The 20,029-nt window shown below is 36.8% G+C and overlaps 1 protein-coding gene across 1 annotated transcript in view; it reads right to left on the bottom strand.

Moving 5' to 3' along the window:
• Nucleotides 1–19,232, bottom strand: part of LOC131665635 (acetylcholinesterase-like) — a 53,577-nt gene extending 34,345 nt beyond the window's left edge. The window contains exon 1 of the mRNA XM_058937670.1: nt 18,760–19,232. The gene's annotated coding sequence lies outside the window, so the exon portion shown is untranslated. The remainder of the gene's footprint in view (nt 1–18,759) is intronic.
• Nucleotides 19,233–20,029: the final 797 nt, after the last annotated feature.

The following is a 20,029-nucleotide window of genomic DNA, read 5'->3' as shown; positions in this document are numbered from 1 at the left end:
CTGTGTATGTGTGTATGCGTGCGCGTCTGTGTGTGTGCGCGCGCAGTTGATATTTTTGGAAGAGGCTTTATTGAATAACGATTTAGAGAGAGAGAGAGAGAGAGATACAGCAAGTTGTACGTGTACAGGAGGGCGTTTTTTTATATATAGACTGGCACAAGCTCAAACGACCCTACTAGTTCCAGGTGGCCGATCTTACTTGGCGCCCCCTTCTCTTTGCTCTCGAATCTGGTTGCTTTTGGCAACGGCTACTGCACTCGTACTAGTACTCCAGGCTACTATTTTGTTAGGTTCGTGTTGGAGATAGGTGTCGTGACTTTGCTGACCACTGAGAGTATCTTTGCGACATTTAATTTTTTTGGGAGGGAGAGGAGCTAGTTATATCTTTTGGGTAAAATACCCTGGGTGAAAACATGACAAAACAGGAATTTGAATGATGGCCCACCTTAACTGGGTCGTATATTATAATAAAATTAAAATATGGTAATGATACAATTTACAGAGATCACTTTAGTCACGAATTTTATTGAAATTCATTCACTACATTTCAATTTTTAACTAATAGATTTTGTTTTTCACGATTCTCCTCGACTCATTTCTTCAACTTAGCTTTACGTATTCTTGATTCTTTTCAGTCATAGGAATGATTATTAGTTTGCGATTTAACAATCTTAAAAAATAATTTCCCACATTCTCAAGATTTTTTATTTTTCTATTATTACTGTTAGAACCAAGATGAGAGCACATCTATCAATTGTTATTTTGTAAAAAGGTATACTGCTCATTTGTTGAAAAAATGTAATAAATAAAATAAAGTAGTCAAAATCATTTATTGTATTTGAGTACAAAGCTCCATAAGTTGCATTACTTAAAGACGATAATTGCTTTTACATGTATACGTATTAATAATGTTCATTTGTCGCTCGTAAATTATTCGGAATCAACGATAATTGACACGATAAAATTAGGTGTAACAATTTCAACGACAGCTCGTGACCTTATTTTATTAACTGTACTTTGAAGTAATTGATTCGATGAAGTTCACGGCACTTGCAAACTTCTCCTTTAATCGCGTTCTCTCGTTGAACGTCACATTAAAATTCCATGCCACTGCATAATGCTCTCTTCTCTCTAATACTCGACCTAATGATTTATCTTGTCTAATTTAAAAATCGATAATTACATTTCAGTAGCGTTCGCTTCACAGTGGATTAAATTTAATCAAAATAATAATTCTCCCTTTCATCTCCATTTATTGAACAAACAATTGTTCTTCGACGGTGAGCAATGTCATCATCACCTGGACCATTGATTTTTAATTCCTAAATTGTTAATCGTCAAAGCATCCAAAAATAAACGCTGTGTGGCGTTAAATTAATCCATCGATGGAAAAATTGGTGTCGCCAGGCGATTACCCGATTCCATGCGGGCTTATACTAGACATTTTTTCCCCTCCTTGTCGATCTACGGGGAGCTGGTTAATTAACACAAGTTGACGAGTGTCTGCGATAGGGGGTGAATTTTATTAAAACGGTTCTAACGTTATTTCGATTATATTAAGCTTACATACTCGTCCGTTATATATAGCTTGGTTGGTGAAAAAAGTACATAAAAAATAAATATGATTTTTATTCGGAGAGGGATAGAAAAGTTATTAGATTTTACGATACTTGGAGATTGCGCTTTTTATATGGATTAATCGCGAGTACGTAACGACTTCGTACTATCGTTTTTCTTTTATTTGCGCATTTTAATGAAATATCATTGAACGAAACTAGTCAAGATAAACGAGTGTCGCATCCAAAATATGAAGGCGAGCATTATTGTACGCAACTCGTTAGGGGAAAATCCTAGAGATAGGAAATTCGAATGCGAGGATAGTCTTCACCTCAAAACAAGCAGCTTAATTATTTCCAAACTCGGTGGATGCAATTCAATAAGTTAACCAGATTTGCCTTGACTACCCTCTCATCGTGTATTCACTGAACCGTTGACAACCGTGTTTGAATGATAATTACACAAAACAGCAGATAGTCAGAGGTGTAGACTCGTCACCAGATATTTATTGTGGGTAAAGTAATCTGAAACTTGTACGTTGTCAAGGTATGAAAGTTGAACGTAGGGGCGTACGAATGGTGTTTCTTAATTGAACATTGAAATTTATGGAAAAAGCTTTATCGAATAAGTAATTAATTATTTCAAGAGATTTATTGAATCATTGTATAAATTATAATACTATGAATATCTAATGTAAGTATTCAAATAAAGAGTTTTTCACAGAATAATTATTGGTTATTGAAGCTCTGGATTATCATTCAAATTAGAAATCTGTTGTTGGGGCAAGAATCCTCAAACGACTCCCTAGTACAAACCTCGCTATAAATAAATGAGCAATATTATTTATTTATCAATATTCTATCCGAATCATATTATACAAATATTTCTCGACTTGTAAATCGATTTATCTCGACCTTACTCGTTGACTTAGATAAGAATAAACCAGCTCTAGTTCAATTCAATGGAAACGAATTAAATTTATAATTTCATTTGATTGAATAGAACTTCACTGTCGAAGTTTAGTCGTAATAAAAGACTTTGACTAAGTTAAAGATGAGATTAATTATTTCCTTATTTTTATCAACTATTCAAATCCATCCATTTCGTATTAAATTTATTTAAAGAAAATCAACATGACAAATTCATTTATAGATTATATTTTTGCATCTTAGTTACAAAAATAAATATTTGGATTTGTTTAAATTTTTAATTACCAGTGTTTATCATTTACGTTATAAATGAGTAGAAATATCTTCTTATAAGAATATTTTTTATAATATGTAAAACTGTTATTAAAAATAAGAAATGATATTAAGTATCCTTTAAATCTCTTAAATATTAGTAAGGTATAGTTTTTTTCCGTGTTGCATGCATTTTAATGAAAAATTGTCTTTATTTCTTTTCCGCGTCTGAATCCACCTAGAATGTTTCATGTGACCTCGTTTGAGAATAGGGAAAACGCCATTTTTCGATGTAAATTCACAGACAGTGTCATATTACAGCGTAAAAAAATATACTAATGTTGCGTTGAGTGACTGATTTGAAAGCAAGTGCAAACGGAAGATCATAGGCCAAAACAATGAAGTAGTTTTAATTGGGAAAAATCAGTTGCGCGCGGATACGCCATTCAGCAATATTCCGTTAAGATGTCTGAGGGTGCGAAAGAGAGTGCGAAAGAGAGAGAGGTCGGTCTGTCGGACAATCGATAAAGAGCGAGTGGCAAGCGTGAACGCTTGGACGGTGAAAAGAAAGTCTTTCTCCCAGTCGAGTGGAGTTCACAGGTGGAGAGAACGCGAAGGTGGAGGACACGAGGGCACTGCTGCCTCTTCGACTCTTATCTTCAAGTGTTGCGCGCGCGCAAGACAGAAAGAGTGGAGCTCGTGTGTCGATTGTCTCACTCGATTGCTCCATTGTTTTTGGTGTTTTTTTTCACTCTCTTTAGAAAGCTACTTATTTCGGCTGTGGATTGATTGGAGGATTTGTTTGTTTGTTTGCTGTAATTGTCGACATACGTTTGCATTTCAAAGGAAGAATCGCGTGGGTGAATGGTTGTTAAGACGCGCAATTAAAGCGAATGGATTAAAGCCGAGTAGAACAGTTCTTCGGGGTCTGACCTCGGCTTGACTTGTACTACTTGGCCGCAACGCCGCGTGTACATATAGAGACGCGCACGCGCGCACATACACACACTTGCACTTCGACTTGCAGCATTAAATGGAATTGTTTCTGCAACTCTAGACTGCAATTAAAATCCTATTTGTTCTTATTAAATACGCAAAGTCCTTTCAAGAATAATCACTTTAACCTCTAACTATACTCGTACGCTAAACTTTAATCGACGTCCTTTCGATTTGAGAGAGCACCTAGTGATTGCAGGCTCACTTTTTCAGTCTAATTGAAATGCCGTTGTACCGTGCGGCCGATAAAGTTTAATAAACTCTCGAAATTCGTCAATCGAGTGGACAATCGCGCGCCTGCAAATCACTAAAGCCTCGTCGACGATTCGACGCGCGGAAAATACGTCGTACGCCAAGTGCAGATACATTCAACGCAAATTCAAAATCGATATACCGCATGATATTTGTCCGGCAGGATGGTCTAATAATGAGCGCGAAGAAGAGATTATTATTCGACGGGTAGTTAAAGGGGTGGGGGATGGGGGTGACGCGATTGATGTTGATAAGGTGTAGCTGACGCACACGCAGACGTATCTATAGAGAAAGATATCGAGTGAGAGGGGCCGTGGTCCTTGACCGAATTACGGCGCGTACATCTGCCCGCCGCGTGCATGCTGGCCGGCGAGCGAGCGCTTCTCTTTTGGAATCCTCAAATTTTCGACGTTACTGCGAGGAACATTGTCTTGTTCGAGGGGGTGGAGGGGGTTTGCGTCATCGTAAACAGAAGTCTTTTCGTGACTTATAATGATGTATATACATATAAATATATAAACGTCAACAGCATAGCCAATTCTTTCAGGAAACACTAAACTATATCGACGTTGATATCTAATATTCGCATAAACATTTATTTTTCGAAATGTTCAATTCGGACACTTCTCGTATTGCATTCTTTCATTTGCAGCTGTAACAAAATTGCAAAAGAAAAGAAAGAATACACTTGCGAGCTTGTGGATACCGGCCGATATGCATTTTTGATCCAGTTCATCTGCAATACAGACAATAATGACAGCAGAACTGGTTTTGTGGAAAACAAGCTCGCATGTCTCGAATGTATAAAGCATTCCGTTCTCGATGGAGATTTGTACAAAAAGAGATTTTTTTTTTATTTCGCAATATCGATTGATCCAAGTATATATCGCTTATTATTCAGAGACCGAAGCGCCAGTGAGACTTAATTCGAATTTGAATATTCAGCAATAACAGTAGGATGTGATTCACTTTTTAAAAAGCTTACGTCTGCGTTAAAATCCAGATAGACTCGCAGTGGTATTACTCGCCCGCAACAGAAAACGAATGGTAATTGTCTTCGTCCTTTATACATATATTCAATCATAAATCAAACGAGTCTTATCGCGAGCAATAAAATGCAGCATTAATTAATGACTTTTGAAAATCTATGCGAAAAAGGCTTGGGCGAAATCCAATCCGATGATTCACGAGCGCGTAAAACGGCAGAAAAGTAATACATAAATTTTGTGGGATAAATATAGTTGTCCGTCGAGCAGTTTCACGTAAACAATTTCAAATGTTCTCCGCGCGCGGCGCTGGGCTTATCGGCGCGAGCGTCTACTTTCGAACCTCGCTAAATTACGAGCTCTGCTCACCGCCGCAACCAGCAAATTATTTACCAATCGCTCCTCAAAATACACCGCGGCTCGACAGCTAAAAACAGATCCGCATAAATAGTGGCGTCGTCGTAAAATAATAGGTTATTCGATTGATCGAAATTTGCGTCGCTGAACGAAGCGACGATCTTGTACGCAAAACGAGACGAATCCATTCCCGCGTATCCACGGCCGAGTCCCATGGAGCATTTTCGAGCACTTCGTTAAACTTGCGCGCGGAGGCAGTGACGGATCGAAGAACGCGTCGAAAGCTTTTTATTAGGGGAGCAAAGTTCTGCGCGCCGACCAAATCCGCAGGGATTTATCGGGAAATTCGCCGCGCTGGCCGGACGTGCTTCTCTCCCTCCAAACGCAAACTCAACGATGACAACGGTTAAAGAAAAATATCGACTGTCAATAGCCTAGGAAAATATCCAATTAACCCGTAGGCGTTGATCTATCCAGTGATAACGATACGTTTAGTCGTTAGGTGCACATGGAAACTTTTGTAAATGAGCTTTCAGCATGAATTTTTCCTTGTTCTGCCTAGATACACGCGACTGGATGCGCCATCCGCGTGTTTTGTACGCTTATATCGTTGCAACGTATAACCTTCAATGAAGAAAATAAATAAAAATGAAAGCTGCACGAGGCACATTTTTTTGTTAGGCAAACCACCCCTTGGGAGAAATTTTCGTCGATGCTCGCGGTGTGTGCTTATATAGCGTCGAACGGGGCCGCCTCAGGCAAACGCGCGTATCGTGCTGTGCAAACCGACCTAATTGTTCTGCTAAATTTACCGTGCATACAAGTCAACCCCCCTCCCGCCAGCAACCTCCTTTCCGTTTGTTTCGCGTCAATGTCTCTCCCTCTCTCTCTCTCACTCTCTCTCTTTCTCTATACGTCCGCGCCTTTTCGACGCTCTCTTGACGTGCGCGAGTATTTCGATTGTTTGTTGCGTTTCATTCTTGAAAGAGTCTCGACTTTGATCTGTTCTGTTTTCCCTTCAGTGTTTCAGAACGAACTTTTAACATTATGAACCAAGGGAGTAAAAGCATCGGCAAGTCCATAGCACGTATAAATTCAAACCCAGGTGTTAAATACTATGGTTAATATACTATTTTTTTTGTCTACAGCGCGTAAAATGCGTGTTGTGAAAGCTGATATTCGGGTTTTAAGACGCATTTTACGCGTAATAGGCAATAAATTTATAGTTTCTATGGTTAAATGTAAAATTATAGTTGAGAACAAATAAAGACGCGTATTTTCAGTTTTACAGATATCACTTACAATTAGTAGAAGATACATCTGATGTAAGAAAAAACGGTGTGCAATAACACACAGTACATATATTCAAGTCAGATAAATACTATACGTCTTTCAGAAACGTATATGAAAGTCTACAAACTATATATCTGATCTAATAAAAACTTCAGTACACCACGTCAACATTACTCTTCATCTCGACTTATTGCCAAAAAATGCGGATAGCAGACTTTAAAGGGCCAAGACCCCAATTTTTTTGCTGCAAGCCGCACTCTCGCAAATTTTTCTTTTCATTCGCCTCTGCGCATATCTCCTTTGGCAATCAGCTCGGCGAGCTTTATTGCCACAGCGAATAAAAAAAATAAGGCGAACACAACGTGCCCCAGTCGTATTACCATTAGGCTCGCGAACTGAAAAAGAAAACGAACGAGTGGCTGCCACAATAGAAGGAAAAGGTGCGCTTAGGATAAAAGTCTGCAGTGTGCTCCAGATCGAAGAATCAATGGCGCGGATATGAATGATGATAAGCGAGTAATGACGAAGACTCGATAAGAAACGTTACTTCTTCCTTGATGGCCTTTCGATTCTCACGATCAATTTCTTTTACGCGACATTGCGATAGTCTCTTCCGGTGAAAAAGTTATGTCGTTTGAGAGGTACACTCGAGAAAAAAAAAGGAAATCTTCGTTAGCACTTTCCGAGTTGGCGTAACGCGCTGTATGGCTATTTTTATATGTAGAGAACTAATTATAGTACTGCATCCCGTGATCCAGCGAGCAAAGACAAATTTTTTTTTATTCTACTATGCTTCTTCGACCTGTCGTCGTATATCAAAACAAAGTGGATAAGCTCATGATAAAAGCTTTTCGCAATTTTCAAGATGTACGACGATCACTTTGATCGTCCTGTCAAAAATCAAGTAAATCATAAGAATTATAATACATCGCAGAATGAATTAGAAGAATGAAAAAACGAATAAAAAGCTAAAGCACTTTTCCGAAACAATTTCAAGCACAACATGCGAGTAAAGAAGAAAGAGAGAACACAAGAAAAATTTGTTGTAAGAGCTGCAACACGGCAAACATCTGTATTGCGGCGGTGGCAGCCGCAATGCAGTTGCATATACGCACCAAAACAGGCCTCGACTTAATTCGCCTCAGCTCTCCTCTGCGACGGTGTGCGCGTGATTTCGAGAGTTTCAAGAAGATTGTGCTCGACTCTCGGCATTTTACTTATTAATCAGGAAACTGCTCACGCATACTCGTCGAGTCAGCGACAACGTATATTTCAAATATTACGGCAAGATATATTGTTGATGAAATTAAGAGTACAACCCGCGCGGATAATATCGTCTCAAGTGTATTTCGTCAAGATGTGCTGCTTGCGCTTGGAAAACTTTGATCCGAAGTTCTTGTAAATGTGAAAATTTTGGGATTGCACATTCTCAATGACTTGCTCAAACCATTCGGTTAATGATGGGTTTCTTCATCAACTGATTTCACGTACAAGAAAAATTAAGACATTATAAGTATAATAAGATATTGCGCTTGAAATACGTACCAGAGTAGTTTTTTCGTTCAAACAAAGACGTTAGTTTCTTATAGCAATATCTCAGAACTAATCGAGTTGATAAGAGCTCAGACTATGGAAGCTCCAACCTTATATGCTTACGTAATTTTTTAAACTCTGCGAAACTCTAAAAAAGAAAGCTACGTTTCAATTCGCAGCAGACAGTATGACGTGAAATAAAAAGGAAAATTAAATGCTAATGTACTCTTTTCATGAATTTACCGTAGCGTTTAATTAATAAGAACATTTCAAGCTCTAGACTGTAAGAGCTACTTCGTGTAATTTAAAATTTTTCTAACTTTTTTTTTAGTTATGGCCGACATGATTTAACACCGTAGAAAATATAAAGCGCATCGCCAGCGAGCGGCTTTTCAAGCGGTTTTTATTTTACGGCAGCAGTTTATATTTTTTTAAAGCGTGGATAGGAAATGAAATTCCTAAGCTAGCATAAAAATATCATGATAAGAAAAAGTAATATGTTTTCCTTTACACCTGCGGATGGTTTTTTATTTTGCATAAAATGTATGTTACAAGCATATCAGTAGAGGACAAAATACGCTTTATTCCACTTTCTCGAACCTTTACACTTGATTTTAAGAGGTTTTACAATTTTCAGTTCAATATTTCAAGAAAATCATCGTTACGTTAAAGAAAAATCTTTTTTAATTTTGATGGCATTATTATCACTCGTAAATGTTCTCAATTTTAAAAAATAAAAATTTCTTAGTTTAAAAATATTTCTTACTTCATGTAGATATAATTGTCAAAATATCAATAGATATCCTTGTTTTAGAACAAATATTTTTAATTCAATACAATTCTTGAAACGAAGAAATTGTTCTGAATTCGTAAAACTTTGAACAACGACCCTTAAAAAACAAACTATAACCTAAATTAAGAAAATATCTTTAATAATTTTTATAAGGAAATATATTTTTATTTTATTTTTTTAGATTTTTAAATTTTAATTAAGTAGTTACGTAAAGTAGAGGTAAGAGTTATCGAGAAAGGAATTTGTGAAAGAAAGAGATCAATGATAAGACAGCGAATAATGGAATGCATTTCCTCTGGTTCTTACGAGGAAGCTCGCAAAGAAACTTGTACAAAAAAATGAAGGACGTTTATTGATCCGCACAGGTTCTTTTAATGGAAAAAAAATTAATGTTTTAGGTTAAATTATTTGAGTTGAAAGTACTTCTTTGGAAGGCCTTGTTGAAATAAAATTATTTTCAGCTTATCCAGATATTCTTCAAATATGAAAAGAATGATATAAGCAAGTAGGAATTCCCCAATAACCCTGTTAATATCACTATGACCTCCGTACTTAAGGTAGGATCAACGATTATTCTCTCTCTCTCTCAAAATTACAAAATTACAAGCACATGCACAAGCTTTCAGTGAAGCTCTCAAAAAAAAAAAAAAAAAAAGAAGGGCAAACCGTCGTCAAGCATATAATATTCGTTGGTACCCTCTCGAAATGCCATAATAGCTATAGGCGCTTCTCCTTATCCTCGCCATCGTACATATACGCACTCGAAAGATCCCTATCTAACTAGCTTAATAGAGGTTCTTTTCCTCTTCCGACAACGACGCTCGCGAAGATGATGATCTCGTAATGATCGGGACGCCCCTCTCTTTTTTTCTATGAGCTTGTCAAGCTTCGTGTTCGAAAGATTTTCGGAGGATGCGAGATGGGATCCGCTTCCTTTCTGCGGTCAGTTTTTCAGTGTTCTCTTGAAGAAACATAAATATTTCTCGGACGGCGCTGAAAGCTCGCGACACATAATGGCAGGAAACGGAGATTTAATGGAAGAGCGTCCGCTCGTCTAATAAATTTCGTTATTAACATTGCCGAAGAAAAAGAAACTCAATATTTTAATGTTACACGACTCGCCTGTATTTATATCATTGAAAAGCGCGACGCCAGATATCCGGTTATTAATGATTATTGACTTAACTTCCAGTGTGATGGATTGGATTCCTATCGAAAAGTTCAGGGGAATAAACGCGCGTAGCGGGATTATAGCGTTACACCAACAGGAAATAATCCGACGTATTATTGACAGTCCCATTTACGCACAAGGAATATATACTATATTTTCGTATAAATTGTAGTTTATTATGCGACTAAAGTGTATATACTAGGTAATAGTTCAATCTGAAATATGTTTGATGTTACGATTTTTTTCGCGAGTTCCCTTACAAACCAATGCTCTAATTACGGTTATCAGTTAGTTTCAAATTGTGGAAATCATTAATAAAACCCGCTAGCATTCTCAGTAATCTGCACTTAATCAAAGGAATAGAACCATTTCAATAGAAGCAAAAATTAATTTTTTCTTTGAAAAACTCAGCACTCAGCAGAAAAAAAGAAAGCTGCTCTTATTAAAACGGCTGGCATGCAAAGTGCACAAATCGCGGGTAAAAAAGAGGATAGAAGTAGCACAAAAGAGAACTCGACGACTAAGAAGAAAAGGGATATGAGCGTTTGTGCGGTGGAATTCAATAATTTCGCAAACGTCATACGCCGGCTTTGAAAGAAGATTACGCCAAGTTGAAGATGATGGTTATAAGCCTTTTTTTCAGTGGAACTTTTTGCGCAATTTATGGCAATGTTCAATTTTTATCCACTATTTTTTAAATTGTTAGATGCATACAATATACGTTAAATCCGATTAATGTGAAAAATCGATTTTTTCCTTAACGTGAACCACCGAGACTAAAATATTTCTTACGCATTCTTTAGACCTAGTTTTATCGTACATATTTTTTCAGAATTCTTCGTATTCCAGTTGTTTTTCAATTTATTCGATACTGGAACAGGCATTTTATTTGAAATTCGTAGAAATTTTATTAGAAATTCGTAATCATCAATTACAGAAAGCTCTTACAATCACATGAATTTCTTCGGTACGTGCTACAGAAAATGTATAAATTATTGAAAAGGTTAAATAATTAATATAGATTAACTTGCATATTTTCACACTAGTTTATATGAAAACATTTATGTTTCATAAATGATATATCGATATTCGAGAAAGAAATTAGTCGATTGGAAATTATTTCTTATAAATATTTCCAAAATTTATAAAAAAACGTTTCATTTTATTAGTATCTTTTGTATCCTTATTCAATGACATGACACTATGCTAGAAAAGTGCACTATTTTATCGTCAATACTTTGAAAAACTGAAGTAATCACAAAGGAGTTGGGTGACTATTGAGAGAAAGCGTTCAATTTCAGAAGTAAGAAAAACGAAAAAGAAAACAGAAGAAAATGAACTTTACTGATTTATCACTAGCAATTTCAACTCCATAATCTTCTATTTCTTCGTCGACTCAAAAAAAAATACGATTGTAAGCGAATTACGCGTTCGAGAAACAAAAAAAGGGAGAAAAGCCTTTCGCGAGGGCTTTTCTTTCTCTCTCTCTCTCTCTCTCTCTCTCTCTCTCTCTCTCTCTCTCTCTCTCTCTCTTTCTATGTTTTTTTTCCGACACACAGGGGACGATCGCGTCCGTTGATTCGTTATCCCGTCAAATCAAGTTCGTTAGTAGGAAGAACGATTTCATGATTCCTCCTAGACCTTTTCTTTATTTGGCTTCGAAATTTTCCTTCGTCGTAGTCCTCGTTATTCCAATGTTTGCTTTCGTTTTTAAACAAGCTCAGTCTTAATTGATTTTTATTTTTCGAATGGATTAGACGTTGTCTCATTCTGCAAACTTTGTAAATCTGATTTCAGAAAAATAATACTTTTTTTAGATATTTTTGATTTGTGTTCACTATGTTTCTGTAACTTTAATAGATGTTGAACCGATAAAAAAGAATTCGAAATCAAATTATGAATTAAATATAATATATTATAATTCTTAGGCCGATTTGTATGCATTTCATTTGTACACTTTGAAAAATCATAGTAAAAATACAATAGTATTCATTACTTGCTTTATACAGCAGATTCCTGAGATAACATGAGACAAAAACTTAAAATTCTTTTATTTATTCATTTCATAAACCTTTATAAAAAAATGAATTTCAAATTTTCCAATATCCCGAAAGCTGCTTGTAACTTTGTGCAATAACATAAATAACATACTTAATCGAATGAACTAATTATGAAGTAATTGTGTGACGGAAGTATGAATTTAGATAAATCTATTCGCAGCAACGTCGATAGGATATTGTCTATAAAAGCAATTCTAAATTTAGCGCAACGTTGTCTAAAAATAACGGCGAAGAATAGCTTATGGTACATCCGTGTTATTTAATTATAAACTCGTGAGCCAAGTTAGTGCAGAGTTAGGTAGCAGTGGTCCCCTTGTCATTCAAAATGAGACACATTTCACTTTAAATTCCTTTTCTAGACTAATGTTAACAAAGCTATTTTTACCCATGGCAATCTATTCTCAGTTATCTTTAGCTGAAATAGTTTGGTATATGTATGTGTGTGTGTGTGTGTGTGTGTGTGTGTGTGTGTGTGTGTGTGTGCGCGTTGTAATGGGATATTTTGAACTCACATTAAAATATCTTTCCAATACAAAATATTTTTTCTTATAGCATGGTTTGCTAAATATAATGAGATACATCACAAATGAAATGCTTTCTTTACACAAGAAAGAAAAAGAAGTTTAAGATACAATAAAACTATTTTTGAAATTAATTCAACTAGGAAAAAAAATGAGAATACATGTATTACCTTTGCAACGAACTCGCTCAAAAATTCATCGCAATCTCCCTCCCCTTCTGTCTCTCTCTCTCTCGCTCTCTCTCTCTCACATGGACATTTAATTTTAATCAGAGTTCTCATTCGCACGCGAGTGTGTGTATGAGAAGGGGCGAGCGCCAGCAAGTGCTCTTGATGAATTTCGCAAATTCCGTCGGCGGACGCTCGTTCGGGGCCTGAAAAATTAATTCGAGCGAGAAAACGAGGCCGCGAGCGAATTAGATTGAATGTCTGGTGTGTTTTTATGTAATGTTATCAAATATGTATTTTCGCACGGCACTTCACAATCAAATATTAGGCCAGTTTTGTGGTTGTTTCAGCATTTCACGCTGAGATGAATTCAATAATCATTCACACGTGCGTTTTTAAATATCTGGTCGTCGGCTAATTATTCATTATTCCTCGACTGATCGATCCATATTTTATTTTCTTTTAATTATATACCTTTGCAGACCAGCTAATTCAAAGTAAGCGACTGCGAAGTTTATTTTATGCTACTTAGTTTGAAAACGAATATCTGACAGTTGAAATACTGTCAGAGAGCATTTCAACTAAACTAGTTTATTACAATATTTATATCGGTACAAAAATACGATAGTGGCAGCAAGCGCCTTGGATCATTTACAAGTTAATCTTGGCAAACGGATTTTAGATACATTCACAGAATCGTAGAATCGCAAGTGATATACGTTCTCAATTCATCTAGCAATAACAAAGGAAAACAAAATATAAGGCTTGAAAATGAACTGAACGAGTTGCATGTAAAAAAATGTCTCCTAAAAAAGTGTAAGTGATCCCACAAGTGAACGTAATAAATCATAAAATCCGTCAAAATTACAGTCCCGGCAAGTCACACTTTCGAACGAAAAAAAAGGAAAAAAATAAGCCGCACCACATGGAATCGATGCACGAAGCAAACGACGTCTCATTACCGCAGCAATTTATCGCTAGAAAACCAGAATTCGCGCGAGCAGCAAGTATAAATTTTACATCTTTTTTTAGTTGGGACGAGAGTACATAAAAGCAGGAGTATACGTGCCAGGGGTGCATAAATCATAGTAGGTAGTGGTAGCGTGAAGAATAAAAAAGGAGCCTAAGCGTATAATGAGAAATCAACTTTCGGTATAGGGTCGGACGAGTGGCACGAATCGCGTGTGTATGAGGCGCAGGGGTAGGAGGTACGACATATGCGGCGTTCGGCAATTAGGAGCAACGCCGCTACCGCCGCCGCCGCCGTTAGGAGTTTCTGGACAGGATCGAAAGGAAAGGTCAAGTGTATTTTTGGAACGCGCACGAGCGAGACTAGCGCCTCATCGCGACTTGGCCCCCTTTCTCGAACCCCCCTTAACCACCCGCTTGCTCTTCGATATGCCGCCGTTGCTCGGCAATTTTTCTCTTTTCCCCTTCTTCTTTTGTTTGCTCGATCGACGGATTGTTATTGCTGAGTGACAGCTGGCTAATAGATTATCCTTTTGAACAGTTGAAAGTTGAGCGTTCGTTCTTTTTTTTATCAACTTTTGTGACTTATCAGTTGGAGATTATCTAATGTACATTTGCGAACGTGTGAGAATCGATGATTTGGACAAAAGCCCGATCTCTTTATCAAATCAAGTGTCTATTACTTTTATGAAATTTTGGAATCCACGAACACGACTGATATTTGTATCTATATATTGCAATTGTTGTAAAAGTCACAACTTGCATAAAAGATCAAAGAAGAAAAGTCATATAATCAACAGCATAGGATGTTGATCGACACGTTCTGGGGTTGCAAAATACTTTCGTGACAATTACGTCAAAACATCTATTTAATTTGTTTCATGATCCGATAGCAGCATTAGGGCTATAGATTCCAAAACACATCTAACAGAAAAAAAACGTACACATTCTAAGGATATTGAGCCGAATAAACTTGAATACTCAAAGCTCTGACACAGCCTAAATAATATTATAAACTTTTTTTTATATTAGTATAGCTTTGAAAGCTTTTTTTAAGTACGTGCTAGTCATTTTAAAAACATCAATCGTTTCGAAATAAATGACAAGAACGCAAAGGTCAAACGAAATGTCAGATGACGCGAGAGAAGGCAGCACATTTTCTTAAGCATTCTCATTTCGTTTTCCTGTACACGTGTGATTTTCAGCTTCGCTTAATCACGCATATACAACCTTGTCCCAAAATAAATAGATTTAGCGTGATGATCAAGTTCAAATTGAAAGACAAAAGCGTCGAAATTCAATGGGTATATCGTAAAAGTTGAGAATATATACATATATACAAGTAAGTCTAGTATGTCCGGAGTCGACGCTAAGTTTCTTGGCGTAAGTAGAAGTCAGCCCTGAAACTTACGGTTAGCTTTATAGCCGCGACAGATTTATAGTTCTAATCTCTTGTCTCTTGGTTGGAGACTTGAATTCCATTCCTTTCTTATTATCGTTTAAATTCCGATTTCCAACATCGCAGTATATTTCCACCTGCGAATAGCTCAAAAATATGGTTGCGCTTCTTGTTTATAGCGCAAATAAATGTACTCTAACATTATAAAAATGCAATTAATTTCCAATTTGTACATTCATTTTTTTGTCTTCGAGATAAACCTCATAATTGACCGAGCGACATGTGCGAATTCTTATTTCGTGCTCGCGTCTAAATGACCTTTATATTGTCCCGAGTGACACAAAGATGAGAGAAGGTAAGAATCCAACGAAATTGCGGTACTTTGTGAAATTGAAAAAGAGCTCATTCTCTTTATTCGTGTCGCTATGTGTCTGGCACAAAGCAAAACTTTTTCGCGCTTGCAACGCGTATTTTTTTTTATGATTTACTGCTGCGCGCATAAAATATCATTACGAATGAAAAGCGTCGAGTTTTTGAGTGCCGACTCTCCCTTTTTTTTGTCGCCCATTTTAATTAACATTTTAGGTACGTCACAACGATTCAGCTTCCTTGATTGACATTATTTACATGTCGTATACTTCTTCATCGTATTAGAGTTCATGAAAGTTACGCGTATTCATTTCCTTCTTTCATACAATTTCTAACGATATCAAATTCATTCATCTTTGACGTCACGTGAAATATAGTACAGATAAAATTATGTCATATTTAAATTTCTAGAACTTCTGTCTAGTCCGGATAGAATGTTTAAAGTAGCTTCCGTATTTAACCTTCCAGGTATCTGAGTAATTGTAAATATTCTATCAGTAGTCTGTTCAATATTTGTTTAAATTATTAAGATAGAAGGTATTGAGACAATCATTTAAATATTTTAATTTTGTCAGTATAAAAGGAAGGTATTAAATGTTGTAAAATTTATCTTAAAATGAAAAAAACATCCTAATTCAAGAACAATATATCTTTCGATGAAAAAGTAGTTACTTCAGTTTTTAAGACATTTAAAAAATTTACTTTGTGTGTCTTTGTGGGAGCAATGTTATAAGATAAATGCCATTGTGATTATGACAGGTGGTCTATTCTTTTTATGGACTTGTTTACTTTGAGTAATGTTTTATCAATCACTCAAACTTCTGCACCATGTTCTATTCGTATTTTATGATTGGATCAACGGCTGTAGAACAAGAAACTCTCAAAGTTAGAACTGTGATATTGTACGCGTTCATTCAACTTTGTTCGGTTATAGAACGGAGCGTTGTTGTTCCGTTCTTCGTAAAAATAAACTTGAAGAAAATGAAATACCTCGTGTAACTTGGAGTTTGAAAAAGCGTGCGCTAGTCCTAAATATAAACGCAGTACGAGGTGAGACTGCAGCACACACGTTATCTTTGTCGGAAAATCGACAGCTTTAAAAGCCGTCGGAATCGCATACTAAGTTTTATAAATTTCTGTGTGAAATTTATAGGTACGAGGTTGATGTTATCTTGAATGCTTACACATGTCAATGATACTCTTTAAACCAGAAAGTTCGAGAAAAGAATACTTGGTCCTGATCATATTGAACGAATTTAAATAAACGCATTATATTATCGTTGACAATGTCGCTGCGTTATATTGGAAAGTTTTTGTGGTAGAATTGACTTGACGATGATAGATAAGAAAATTGATGGAAGTTTTTAACAATAACAGGTGAATCACAGAGAAATTGAATCCTCAATTGTTCAATTTATGTATCTTCTAATAACGAAAACGTTTTTGTTCATATCAGCTGGTACAAATATCCTAATCATTCTATTATTTTCAATATATCTTTAGATGCTTCTATATTTCAACTAATATGTTTATCCCAAAAACTTATATGTTCTGACGAGTTTATTTGACAAAATTTTAAAGTAGCTTCAATTTTACGATATTAAACCGAATTACAAGCTGCAATATCGCATATGAAAATTAAAGAATATCAGAGGTTATCTGATTGAGTTTGACATATCTAAAGATACATCTGTGTATTTCTGTATATGTCCCAATACTGTAAAATTACGTTTAAACGGCACAGAACCCAAGCTATAAGTGCTTGAGTGAATTCTCGAAAATAGACGTTACGATCCACTTTTGTAAATGAAAAATCGATGCACGAATAGTTTTTGTGCAAATTAAACGACTGCTGGTTAAAGCTTTCAATTTGATCGCGTACAGCTCAATTTTTTATAAATTTACTTCATGCAAAAGATGTCGATCAAGGTGTTGTATCGAAGCTTTTAACTTTGAACGGTTGACAATACAACGTAAAACATCTCTAGCTATAATTTCCAGATTATCTGTCGTTCATGAACACGATTAAAGGAAATCCGCAGTCAACGTACCTTCATCTATTGTACATATTTTATTGAACGTTATGGTGATACAAGGGGGATCTTAATAGAGATAGTGGAGCACTTTAACACATGTCTTTGTTTCGTTTCAAATTTGTACTGAAACGAAAGGACATTTTCCGAGTTTGCATTCGCACTGCCGTATTCTGCATTGGACCTTGCCAACTATTCCCATTTGTTTTTCTCTTCCAGCTCGTGTCCACTTTATTTGTCTGACTATATCACACAAGAAAAATACAAACGTATCGTTTGTACTTATTGACTGTATCCATCTCACAACTATGAAAAACATCAAGTTATGTTAAATAAAAAAAGAGCAAGAGAATTAAAAGAAAAAAGTATGCATATTCGAAAGAGAACCGTGCACGCTCCTGCGTACATGCGTGTGTATATTTTATCTAGTCTCAGTCACAGAGTAATCAGTACACACTGCTCTCGCCCCTGTTCTCTGCTGCAAAACAGGCTTTGACTATATATCTCGCTAACTATCCATGATTACGCGGTGATTTTACTTGATGCGCGCTGCTGTGTGTACGTGCGTGTTCGAGTGGCCGACTTTAAGCGTATGGCGAGAACGACGGACCGAATTGCCCCTCTCTGACATCGCTAAATCGCAATTCCCCCCCCCCCCCCCCCCCATAAACGACCCGGTCACGCACGCCTTCGCAGGTAATAGCCGACGATTTATCCGGGAGCGTTGCAGCCAATGTGATCGACAACAACGACGCCCACATGAAATTGCGGAGAATAAGCGCAGAGACGCGATGTGGTGGAAAAGAAAGCTATCTGGCGCACCGGCGACGAGAGAAAGAAACAACGTGGCCGCGAAGAATCTGTTTGATGCTCTCTCGTTCATTCCGGCAAAGGCAAGCAGAGTAGCAGCAGCAGCAGCAGCAGCAGCAGCAGCAAGGCACACACCCTCTCTCGCTCCTCTACTACGCGGAATCTTCACCGAGGAGAGAGAGAGAGAGAGAGAGAGAGAAAGAGAGTTCGCGAGATAAGCGTGAAGCGATACATCACAATCGATCTTTCACACCTTTTGCACTCTCTTTTGTTTAAACACACACACACACACATACACACAGACCGACTTACTTGTGTATACTCTCGTTTTTCTTGCTCTTTGCTCGTCGCGCTCTATTCAGCTGAATATCGTCGTCGCCGCCGTCGTCATCATCGACGTCGTCGTTGCCGTCATCGTCGTCGTGTCACGCACCAAAAAAAATTTTCCTTTGCACAAACCTTTCACGTACGTTTAAATGAAATTTAAAAAAAATAGGAAGGGGGGGGGGGGATTTTCCGGATTTCTTATCGTATTTGAGAGGCAGCGAGAAGACGAAGAGAAAAGAAAGGGGGATGACAAAAACAAATATAGATCGTTCGTTACGTTTTGTTTGTCGAAATGCACAAGACTCTCTACACCCTACGTACAATTGGACGCGCACTGCACTGGCATTAGAGGTAATATTTTTTACTGTTGTGTATGTGTATATGATTGAGTGTGTTGAGAAAACACGGAGCGAAGCGACAGAGGTAGAGAGGAGAGAAAGTTGTGATAGGCCGGGTGACCGTTCGGGCCGCACTGACAGGAGAAGAGGCTCTCTCTCTGCTGGAGTCGGAGAGAGAGAGAGAGAGAGAGGCTTCCTCACACGCAGGCGCAGCCGTCGCTCGACTCGGCTTTTATAAGCGAGCATGAGAGAAAACGAGATGGAGCTTGCGATCAGATAGTTGTACACTACCCCCCCCCCCCCCCTCCCAAGCTTTAATCTGTTTATTTATCACGAGTGAGAGAAGAATTTTTGTGTGATGAAACAACTGGTTTTCTTTATTTTTGACGTTTGTCACAGACATAATCGTCGATAGATCGATACTAACTTAAAAGTTATTCAATATAGAATTCAATGAGAGTATAGTTTCGTTTTGTATATAGGTTGTTTGGTTAATACGCAATAAAAAGCTTCTTTTAGGATTAAGTACAACATTTAAAAATTAATTTTTTCGAGACGTCATTTGTTTTATTCTATATTTTTTTTAGATATTTATCATAAAATCTGCAAAAATAAAGTTGCATAAAAATCGTATTTACAAAAGTTTTCCTGCTCACTCATATCATTTCATCGTTCTTTGAAATTAGTTATAGACTTGAAGGACGCTATTTCGCTTAAATTAAATAATTTTGATGTATAATTTGAATTTAGCGACCTCGAAAACTACTAAATTTTAACAAAATCTATTGACATTCGACAAAGCTTTTCAAAGATGTATGTAAATGATCTACTGCCAGTTAATGGGTTAAATAATTTGTGCTAATTAAGTAGTAGTCGTTTTTGAAGTCAATTATTTAATTTCAGTTACAAATTGTTTA

This window comes from Phymastichus coffea, unplaced genomic scaffold (genome assembly GCF_024137745.1).
Source record: "Phymastichus coffea isolate CEN01 unplaced genomic scaffold, Cenicafe_Pcof_1.1 PCOF00053, whole genome shotgun sequence".
Lineage (NCBI taxonomy): Eukaryota > Metazoa > Arthropoda > Insecta > Hymenoptera > Eulophidae > Phymastichus > Phymastichus coffea.
The sequence above is the reverse complement of the archived record's forward strand: the minus strand, read 5'-3'. Positions and strand labels throughout refer to the sequence as shown.